This window comes from Drosophila albomicans, chromosome 3, assembly GCF_009650485.2.
Source record: "Drosophila albomicans strain 15112-1751.03 chromosome 3, ASM965048v2, whole genome shotgun sequence".
Lineage (NCBI taxonomy): Eukaryota > Metazoa > Arthropoda > Insecta > Diptera > Drosophilidae > Drosophila > Drosophila albomicans.
The window spans coordinates 2488941-2501266 of NC_047629.2; positions in this window are offsets into that span (position 1 = coordinate 2488941).

Below are 12326 nucleotides of genomic sequence, written 5' to 3' on the forward strand. Positions count from 1 at the left end.
CAATATAGTCTGTGCTGTAATCAAAATACCTGTGCTAATAAAAGCAACACAAGAATTGATATGAGAGCAAAAGTGAACTCTGAATGGGGGAAGCGAAAGCTGAGGAGCGAAACCATAACAAGTCAAAGTCCTAATGAATATTAAGAGGACACTAAAGAGAGTTGGGTGCTACAGCAGTAACATCGCCAAAGCAAGGCAAGACAAGACAGTAGCAACAAATTAATATAGAACAAATACACATAATAATAAATGCAATGCGCTACGATGAGTACCTAATAAAAGGGCCAACTTTTCCGAAAAGGGATAATGAAGTGGCTTCTATTCGGTGGAGTGGGTGAAAGAGGGGGGATCTGGATACAAGGCACCTGCCTAACAACCCGCACACAGACAGACAGCAAGCAATGGCAATAAAAATCGTATAAGTACCCGCAGCAAAGACAACAACTGCCAAAATATTGAGAGCGGGGCCAAAGGGGGATGAGTTGGCTCGTTAATTTGCAATAAAATCCGATTATAACCACAAAAATGCCCCCCGTCGAAGATATATAGTATAGTATATCCGACTGAGGCCAACAAGAGAAGCCGCGGCAAAACCAAAACGAATTCAAGATACATACAGGTGGAAATAAAAAGCCCGGAAGTAAAAGCCAACTTGTATCAATATCAATAAGTGCGTAGCTTCTTGCAACCCTCCACCATTTAGCTCCCCTTTTGCCCCTTTGAGTAGGTAAAGGGCTGATTGTGGAGTGCCACATAAAACTTGCATTGATATTTAAGCCCACCTATAAATAAGACGCCCTCAAGGCAACCAAAGCCCACAAATTATAGCAGACAGGCCATGCCCTTAACGGGGTAGGTTTTCTTTTCGATTAAGGCCAGAACGGACCCCAATGTTGGCCCTTTTCCTAAAGAAAAATAAAAATTGAGATACCATTTTGGAATTTGCATAGTGGGGAGTGTCAATTGCGGAATTTGCACCCTTTTTTAGTTGTATGTTAAGTCCCACACAAATTATGTTTAATTTCAAAGTTATACTACAAATTATGGACACCAGGGAAACTAAGCACAATCTATTGCATTTTCCCTTTCTGTTTTGTATTTCGTCTTATATCTTCAAATACCTAATTTATAGCATTACGTTTTCTCTATACTTTTCTGATGGTAGTAGTGTAATATTTTGTTAATTTTTTTTATATTAAAACATATATTTATATATTTTTATATTTAAAACATATTCTTTTTCTGACTTTTAGAGTTTAATTTCTTAAAACAATTCTTTGATTACTTACAAATATGGAATAAAAACTTTTTCATTAGAAAATTATGGTAAATTTTGAATTAAGAATTATCAATATTTCACAATCCTGATAATTTTGAAAATAATTTTGTTGTACTGTAAGTTTCTCTTATTTCCCAAAATCCTTCTATGACATGATTTTTCTTCATTAATTACATAGTTATTGTAACATATGTTTATTAACTAATTTATGATGTCTTAATTTGTGTATTTGTAACATTTTCCACTCCTAATTTGCTGTAGACCTGGTAATTATTTTAATAATTGCTAGAAACGATTTTCAACACACATATTTATAGAATTGTCCCTCATTGAAGTATGTTAATTATATTGTTGAACATCGTAAAATTTTAAATATTTGTCAATAAAGAAATCATAACATTTACTCTTATATTTTAATGGTTATCCAACCCTGGATTTTAAGAGTAATTTAGACATTACTCAAAGTTTGTCTGCAAGTGATGTCTCTACCAAACTTTCAGTTAGTTATGACCACAAAAACCCAAGGAATCCCCAAGACCATTGAAAAGGGCTCCACAAACTCACCAAGCCCCCCTCAAACACAACACAAATAAAAGTGTAAACACTGATTTGGCACGCGCCGCGTTGGTCGGTAATTTATGCATAAAAACCCCCCAAAAAAAGATGTGGAACACGCCAACCCCCTTTTCCCCCAGAAGAAGAGGAAGAAGAGGGAAAACCCGTTGCCCGAACATGGTAATTACCTGAGTCCTTTTGGCAAAAATTCACGCATATAAACACGTATTTTGTGGGCCGAAGGCTCGAGTGGAGTCGAGTCGAGTCGATGTCTGGTAACTTTTTCTTTATCATTATAGGAAAAAGTCAGAACGAGAACGAGAGAGAAAAAATGAGAGAAAGAGACAGTTAGAGAGACAAGCCATTGCATGCATATGAATATGGCCTCGAGTTATGTCTGGCTGTCTGTCTGGCTGCCTGTTTGTAGGTGTTATGGCCGGCTTCCGCAAGGACTTAACCGTTTTTGTAATGCAGCCAACAGAGCAGTGATGAAGCGATAGAGAGAGAGCAAGAGAGAGACAGGGAGAGCGAGAGAGACAGACGTTGAAGGGCTGAGGGAGGAGAAACACACATATGCATAAATAATGCGAGTATTTTTAACTTTTTCACTGTTTGCATGCGGTGAAAATGTTGTGTGTGGACAAATTATTTGTAATTATACGCTTATTAACAAGAGCGAAAGAGACGCAGCAAGAGACTGAAAAAATGGCTAAATGAAATGCAGAAAGAGATGGAAAGAGAGAGAGAGATAAATACTAATGTTTATTAAATAAACTGTGCGGCAGTTTATTGACTTCGCTTAGAACACTTTTGGGCAAAGTATTTTCTATAATAATATCATAATTTCATAATTTGCAACAATTTAGTTAATTTATGGGGAAGCACAGAGAGGAAGGGGGAATGAGAGAGGGCGTGGCCGAGCCAAGATGCTTCTTGGTTTGGCTTTAAAATAGCCGTTAAATGCACAAAGGACACGCAAAGTTGCCAGACGCAGGCACAAACACGACTGAAAGTCAAGTCTAGACCCTTTTGGGTCCCAACAGCAACACCAACAGCAGCAGCCACAGTCACAGCCACAGCAAGTTACTACTGGGCATGAGAGATGAAGATGAAGATGAAGAGGAGGGGGGAGCAGCAGGTGAACGAGGGCAATCAGACGATAAACTTATAAATGTTGCAGACGCCGCAAAGAGGCAGCCATATAGTAATTATAGCTATGGGCCAAATTCTCAGCAGAGACTTGGCCATAAGACTACATTCATACAGAAGTTGCGAGTGTAACAAAACCAAACCAGGCACAACTTGTCCTTCTGCCCAGAGGTTTCTCTATATATCCATAGAGTGTGAGTGCAAGTCTGAGGTGAGGTGAGGTGAACACAGCCTCGCAGCAGATGAAAGACCGCTTAACTCTTGGCAAAGCGTACGAGAAGCCGGTTATTCAACCAACTTCCATTTCTGGTGATTATTTAGTAATTTGATTTTATGCAACTCCGACATTAATGACAGCCAAATCAAATCGAAAATTTACTCCTGAAAATAAGGTGAACTTTTTACATAACTTACCGACACACTTAAAAGAAAATTGTGCAATAAGAGTTGAACTAACATATTTTACATTACTTAAATAACTGATAATATCAGTACCTTATATTGAATTTTGAGTTAAATAAGTCCAATATTTAATTTTATCCAAATAATTTTTAACAATTTATATTAATGCAATTTTTAATTTACTCATACCAATATATGTATACTTATACTCATATTAGATTGATTTGATGAAACCGAATATAATATAATATACTAGATAGACTACACAAGAATATTAATACACAATATGTACAATACAATAAAAATACAATACAAAAATGTTAAAGCTACAATTTGATTAAAAAACATTACTGCACTTCGACTCAAATATATCATAAATTAGAGTTGACATTTTGATAGTGATAGTGAGTTATTATGTTATGTTTTTGAAAGTTTAAAATATGATACATGTTATTCATACTGCACTATTTTGGTTAGTTTTGTTTCTATATTTACTCATATAGAAGAGCTTTTGAATGAAAGTGATTATAAAGTAAATTTATTATTATTGAATGAAATAAAAATTAACTGAAAGTCTGACATTAACTTTACAAAAAAATATTTAATACACAAAAGATTGAAATAAATTAAAGTTTTTGGTTTCGATATATTAGTAGCAACGTATGAACATATGTATATGTAATCCTATGCATACATATTGTACGTGATATCTCAGAGATGAACTCTGTTAATGTTAGCACTCATGTTATATTAAAGTCGGTCACTATTAAAACTCTGCACAAAGTTTGTGCCATAAACCACACGAAGTGGTCACAATAAATCGAATAGTTTGAAAAAGCTTATATATTTTAGCTAATGAATTAAAATTACAGCTTCTTAAGTAATTCTTTAATAAACCTTTGTACCTTTTTTTTGCACATTTTATTGATGAAAGAATATACCATAATTATATTGACAGTACTGGTTTTATTGGATTTGTTTTGTTATTTTTATTCAATAAAATAAGGAAAATTTCCCCTAATTATATAGTTTGTTTTTCGAATACCAAAATTGACATGAAACTAGAATTACTTCTTGTGTAAATATACAAGTGTAAGTATGAACAAATTAAAATTCAGGTGCTATTTTCGCTAAAAGTATACAAATAATTTGACTATTACAGCTATAAGCGCAACCAAGATTTACTTGATCTCACTTGTAAGTGACGTAATTTGATGTTGTTTTATGTGTAATATATACCAGATTTGTTGCGGTTTGCAACATTTGACTCATGCAGCAGCAAGCCACGCAATCAAAAGAGACAACAAACAATCGACATTTGTAGAAGTAATTAAGCAAAAATCAAAGCCAAATCAAAGTGCATGGCAATTGTCGCAGATTGGGGCTTAACAGATCAGCACAAGGCGCGACGGAAGGAGATTGCAGGGGGGTCTCAGATAGTCATTAATTTGTAGCGCATTTAAAGCTGCTGGGCGGATTTTATGTTTATGGCAGAGAATGCTGAGACAATAGACGGGGAGAGGGGAAGACCGGAAGAGGGGCGCATTAAGCGGCGAGTGAAAACCCCAAAGACAATTGGCAAAAGCAAAGCCAGCAGCAAAGTCAAAACGATTATCTTAATTTAATTGTCTTTTATTTATGTCAGCCATGGCATTTATTTAGCCAAATGGATTTACTCCACACACACACACAATACAAGCTACTGCATATTTATGGGCGGCTCCTACACTCACTGTCTGTGTGTGTGTGTGTGTGTGTGCGCTAAGCATGTGTGTGAATGTGTGTATGTGTGTGGCATTTAGAGCCGCCTTCTTCCGGCTGTCTGAGCCTGAACCTCGTAAATAAGCCCCGTACGATAAACTGGCATTAGAAATTGACAAATTCAACTAGCAGAGCCGCCACACACACATACACACACGCACACACATCCCTTATCCTTGGTGGCTTTTATGTAAATTTCATCTCGTATTCGCGCATTGTATTTCAATGCCTCGCCAATAATCATAAAAACTAATTAATGTGCGTCATCGCCCGGTTTAGTTACAAGTGCGTTGCAAAACTTTGCTCATATAATTAACGTTCCAAGTTGGTCCAAAGACCCTTCTCCCCGCTCCACCGCTTCTTTGTCCCCCTTCCCATACCTAGAAATGTGGCAACTCGATATGCGTCCCGTTGGCAGTCGTTTGTTTTTGCTTATTTTGCGCTCGATTAGCAGATAGCAGTGAAATTAGTAAATGAAGCTGCAATCTGAATGCCCATTTATTTTTTCTGAGTTTTTCTTTTTTCCTCCTTACAAAACAATACGCAAATAACAACAACAACAACAACCGCGATTTGCCGCATTTTGGGGTTTGGCAATTGCCAAAACTTTGCTTTTGGTTTTGGCTGTCTGCTTATGGCCATAATCAAATTGAAGAACATATTTTTTCTTTGCTTTGGCCATCGTAGGAATAAGCATTATGACTCATTCATGGTATTTCGAACGTCTTTGGTGGCATTCGTGATAAACCCCATTGCAGAAACAAATAGTAAAGATGCTATCAGAACATGGGTCGGAAATACTTGTAGAAAACAAAACTGCAAACATCTCAATTGTACTGTTTAGTTTAAAGAAGCAATTAGTAAGTTAAAGAGGTGAGAGAACACATAAATCCAACTAATGCTCAATAGAGATAATAACTATCTAAGACATTCATTTAAATATCTTACAAACAGTTAACTTAGGTATATACATATGTATATTGTGTTATCCCGTATGAAACTCTGAACCTCAGAAATGATAAGAGATAGATAATTTTGAATGAAATTTGTTTTAGATATTTGGCACACCCACTTCTGCATTCGCAAATCGAAAAAAAAATAGAACATGTTGAATGCATTAATATACAAAATATAACATTTGGTATATTTTGATATTTTTGAGTATATTAATTTGGTATCTTAAGAGACACACCGCACTGTTCCCTTTGATTACAAAAGGTTTGTTGGTATTAAACAGTCAAGCTCACTCTTAATTGATTGATCAAGTATGATGATAATGTAGTTTTCATATAATAAATATTTACAAAGAAGTTTTTAAGTTAGCCAAGATAATGATGTATAATGATATTATATATGGCTGTTATCAAATAGATAGGCATTAACTGATTCGGCCTTGGTGATTATTTAAAATAAATATTTATTGCTCTACAACTAATCCTGTGACAAGCTAAATTCTTTATTCTAAAATAATTGGGAATACTTTCCACAAATTCATTACAAATATTAACTAATCTATTTATATTTTAAGTACTTTAAAATCTTGGATTAAAATGAAATATAAATGCTTATGAATATTTGATTTGATTAAGTTGTATACATCAGTTGCTTAAATTGCAATCAAATTCTGTGAAAATGGTAATAAATAAATTAAATATTTTATATTATTCATATGTTAACTAATTCCCTTTTGATGTAATCGAACAGTAATGTAAGCTAAACTTTAAGCTAAAACTAAATGTTTGATTTTCCACTTGCTTTGATTTGATGCTTTTCCGGTCCAACATAAAAGCCAATTAAAAAACGTCACAGGACATTGAGCCTCAAGGTCTCAAGGATGCCCGCTTGGCTGCTTGAATGCTCGACTGCTTGGCTGCCTGGCTGCTTTACTGCTTAGCATGCAATGCTGGCCGCGAGCTGCGAGAGGATAATAATATATCAACGGTCCGGACATGACAGTTTTGCCGTTTATTGGGGATTTTAATTTGAGGCCAACATGACAAAAACATCGATAACAATTTTCGGACATCTTTCAAAAATTCAACCAACTTCTCGTCCCAGTTGGTTGCCCATTTTGAGTTGTCGTCCCAGCAAAAAAAAAAAAACGAAAAAACTAAAAAAAAAAAAAACAGAAATGGAAAGAAAAAGGAAAATGTTGCGCGTGTTTGGGCTTTCATTTTGCTTGGCTGCGGACGGGATTGAGGTCTCTGCTGGAAGTCGACATGTCAAAAAGAGAAAAATGTTTGACAAATAAACAGTTGCCAGCGACCAAGCGAGTGAGCGAGGGTCCAAATTGCCTACAGTTATTGTTTTGGCTGCCTGTGACGTTACTGAGCCCAGAGTCTGCCTTCGTTTATGATGTCTCTGGGCGCTTTTTGACCTTTTTCTGTTCGCTGTTCTCCGTTTGCCGTTCGCTGTTGTTGTTTTTTCGCAATAAACTTGTAGATACGAGCATATATATTTATTTATACACAAGTATATATTTTTTGTTTGTTATCACATAATTTTCTCCACATTTCTGACTACCTGTCGAATGTTTTTCTGCCGTTTGTGAAAAAATAAAAGTGAGCAGAAGTCGCTTCCAGGCAGGTTGCCACCATCACCATCAGCATCAGCATCACCATCAACCATTTGCCACCATCAGCAGCAGCCAAACTCTCTGGCCCTGGCTCTAGCACTGGGTCCATCTTCATCTTCATCTTCAGCCACGACAGGGGGTCGAGTTTTGTTTTTTGGCCGTTTGGGTCAAGCAATCGTCACTGTCGTTAACTTATCTTGGGTCTACATCGGTTAAGGTGCTAATGTGACAGCTACTTTTACTGTGACACATCAACTTAACTTGACTTCCCTTCACTTCAGTTCCCAACTCATCTTTCATCATTTTTATTATCCTCAAAGGAGTTTACTATGCTCATTAAGCTACAATATATGCAATGCAAGCAAATATTTCATTATTTATGTCAATTTTAATAAAGTGAAAATACTTTTAAGGAGTGAGATTTTAATATTTAAATCATTATTTAGTTCTTATACATCAGCTATCATTAGCTTTATCATCTTCAAAGTACTTTACGCAAATGCGGAAATACTTCGTTTATAGTTTTGTTAGCAAAAAATATAAATCGATATTTTGTTAATTTAAAATTGTATATTCAATTTTTTTAAAATAAATTTAACATTATGTTTTTTTTTCTGTTTGTTAAATTGAATATATAAATATATACATATGTACGTATTGTATAAAATATGAAATACATTTAATAGTAAAATAACATGTTGTGATGTTCTTTTTTGTTTAATATTTTTTCATTAATAAAACAAAATAGTTGTGATAAGGTTTTTTGAAAAATCTCTAAAGAAAAAATACATTTTTCAGACCAATTAAGAGCTCCACAATAACGAAGAGGTAAAAGTGTTTGGGAAAGTGAAAAATATGCAACTAATTTTCACTTTTATTCTTCGGAATGAAACAAATCAATATCAGACAAACACATAAACAACACCAACAACGATACAACAAACAAACTCGACCTGCATAAATTTTAAACCAAAATCGAAGACGAAAAAATCTTAATCAATGTTAAGCCTACAAATGAAAACATAATTCAGTCGGAAGATTTGCATAAAACATGGTGTTGCAGTCAAATAAATTTCAGTCCAACTTCAGTATCCATAAACTAGGCGACTAACGAGAGATAACTTTATAATTTATCGGCTCGACAAATTAAAAACACAATCACAAATTTTACGCCTTGATTAGTAAACTTTTTTCAATTTTTAAATGCAAATAGTTTGAAGAAAACTCACAAATACTTTTCAATTCTTTTTTGGTGCAACTGAAATTGAAATTTTTATGTGTCTAATACCAAACTGCAATTTAAGTCATATTCATGGTTAAGTATTGGGAATGTGAGGCGTGAGAATGTGGGAGGTGGATTTATGCTTTTGAACTTTTGTATCAATTGTGCCAGATCGAGTACTTCTCACATATTAAAGCAAGTCTGTGTGTATTGTGTATTGTCTAGATTGAACATAAGAACTTATTAAATTACCGTCTGCTAAACACCTAATATATGTTATTCTAATATCATCAAAATTATTCAAATAATATCTGTCGATTGTTATAATTGACAAAAAAAAACATAAAAGTGTTTGAATTTTATTCCAGATTTAAAATAAATCTTCATTTGTTATAATGTTATACGCAAATTTAACGTGTTAATACTAATATGAAACTATATTTTTATAGACATACAAATAACAAATCTTATAAATTCATATTTCTGTTATAGGGTATCATATAGGTGTTCAGTGCTTGTGCTTTTATTTTTTTTCCGGTTAAGCTATGCACTCACAGTCTCAGTCTCAGTCTCAGTTGGAGTTAAACATTTGTAGTCGGATTCGAAGCCAGAGTTGAAGTTATCTACATAATTAATGCATGTCTGAGGCCACACGAAACATGCAAACGCTGACATATTGACCCAATATCTAGGCAAAGGGCTTGACATTTGGTGGAAACCGAAAACAAAACGATATCACAGTAAAAACGAGAAAACATCGCGTGCCAAAAAGCCACCGTCGCGACGTTTATATAAAATTTATGCCTCTGCAGCTCAGGCAAATAATTAAAATGAATCAGAGAAAACGAGAAAAATATAAATCCAAATAATTATGAACGAAAATGGCTCCAAGTAGGCAGACAGATAGTTTAAGTAATTCAGGCAATAAGCTAAAGAGAGAGAAGAGAAGAGAGCAGGGAATTAAAGAGGGAGTTGGAGGAGACATGCATGAAAATGACACAAGACGGCGAATATCTTTCGGTCTGTGATTAATGATGGGTCGTGCGGTTTCGAACAGAAATATATTTGTTTAAAATTGTTTCTCCTTATTAATTTATGTGAGCAACAGACAGAAAAAATGTTTCTTAAGTGATGGTATACGATTACAAAATATCTAAAGACATTTGGAAGAAAGAGAATGTGAGAACAAGAAGACTTAAAAGGGCGACAAAGTATTAGATAATCGAGAAAAATGATGTTATAATAAAAATGTACCAGAAGATTTTACGAGTATTTTAGTGAGAGTAAAACTTAAAGTGAGTATCAACTAAATGTGAGCAAAATAAATAAGAAATCTACGAGTCGTCTTATTCTCTTATTCTTATTCTCATTTTTATTGTGGTATTATTCTTAAAAACATACCGAATTTATATACCATAAATACCAAATTCTAAAAAATGATTTTTTGGTATATTGCTATACTTACATATATTTTTAAAACGTACCATAGAGTACAAAAAATACTAGATTGACAAGCAATTACCTGATCACAAACAAATTTTCAGGAATCACACACTTCCTGCGTAATAATGTATCATAAATATAAAAGAGTCTTACATGCATTTATGTATAGAATGCATAATCAATAGTCAACAAAGAAAATATTTAAAATTTAATTGGCTGCAGCATATAAATATTCAGTTAAGAAATTTGACTTTCTACGATTCGGAAAAGCATCACTCCAAATATTTACTGTCAGTATCTGCATGAATATCGTATTGCTTCATTCGTGAAATCATAAACCACCCAGAGAACGCAGACCGCATAACTCATTTTCAGTTATCATGAGAATAATCATACCAAGGAACTGTAGAAGCCCACACTAACAAATCAGCATGGCATATAATCATAAATTATCTAATATACGACTATAAAACGCTATCAATTATATGCAGGAATTTATTGTGGCAGCTGAAAGCACAATTGATAATTGCTGTCGTCTGGCTTTTCCATCTTTCATTTCCTTCATTTCTCTCTCTCTCTCTCTCTCTCTCTGGCTCACTGGGGGACCAATTAAAACGGTTCTACGTCGTATTCTAAATTTTATATATTTATTTTGTTGTTTTTATGATTTTGATTACGACTTCGGCGCCTTAGCAAACGACTTCACGACGAACAATAAAAAGAAAGAAGTCAGTGTAAATAATGCAAAGGAAAAAAATCGAGCTAAAAACTCAATTTCAATTTGAAATCAATTTTTCAACAGAGTTGTTTTCGGGCCGTGCTTGTGACACCTCAATAAAAAGACCCAAGACCTCTGAAGCCCAGTGGGGAGGAAGTTGTGGCGCCACTCGATTCCGATGACCCAAACGGCTGCTCCAATCGCTCGACAAGATTCGTTGCGATGCGATGCGATGAGATGCGACGCGCATGCATAAGTTACGAGATTTGAGCAGAAACAAAAACTGACCCCCCGTGGTATAAAAATTAAAATTTTATTTGTTTAGTGAGCGGCGTGACAACAACATCAACATCAGCATCAACATCGGCATCAACATCGGCAACAATAACTGCGACAGGTATCGGAACAGAGTCGAGTCCCGGGTCAAGACCCCCTCGATATTTGCCCATTGGCGCATTAATCAAAATTGTAATACAAGCTCAATAACAAACAATCTAACACTTTCGAATATTCGAAGCTCGATCTGCGATTTCAAATTCAAAACTCGACTCGGCATCGAAAGCAAATCCAATTAATAAAATCAACATTGCTTGGGAATATTTGAATATCACAAGTGGAAATCAACTGCCCACGCTATAAATTTATTCATTCTTATTTTGGTTGGCAAATTTATTAAATTATGTTTTATATCTAACCTTTTCTGGCGAGATTAATGACACTCAACTACCAGTCGTTGGGTAGCTTAATTAGTTATGCTATTTTTAATGCTTTTTGTATGTCAAAAAAGGAAAAAAGCTTACTAGTGGAATCAGTCAAAAAGAAACTTTTTTATCTATTGGGATACAATGGAAACAAAAATATTGTTAACATGATCTACATTAAAAAATTTGATTAGTCATGTTAACATGTGTTAACAACAAAATAAGCGTCATGATGTTAACTTGAAGACGGTAGCAAATTAATGTTTGTAAATTCTTGATATTCTCGTTCGAAATAAAAATCTGTTTTATTATTTTTAAATTTTATTTACAAATTTTCTATTATATTATTTATATGTTTATAATATTATATAATTGTATTTTTCCGTAATCATGAGTAACAATTTAATAAAAGCATAATAGTGCGCTATTATTTTTAAAATATACCAAATAATATACCGCATACTAAATTGTGCCGAATGTCATTTTTGGTATATCGATGAAATACTACGTTCGAAATATAC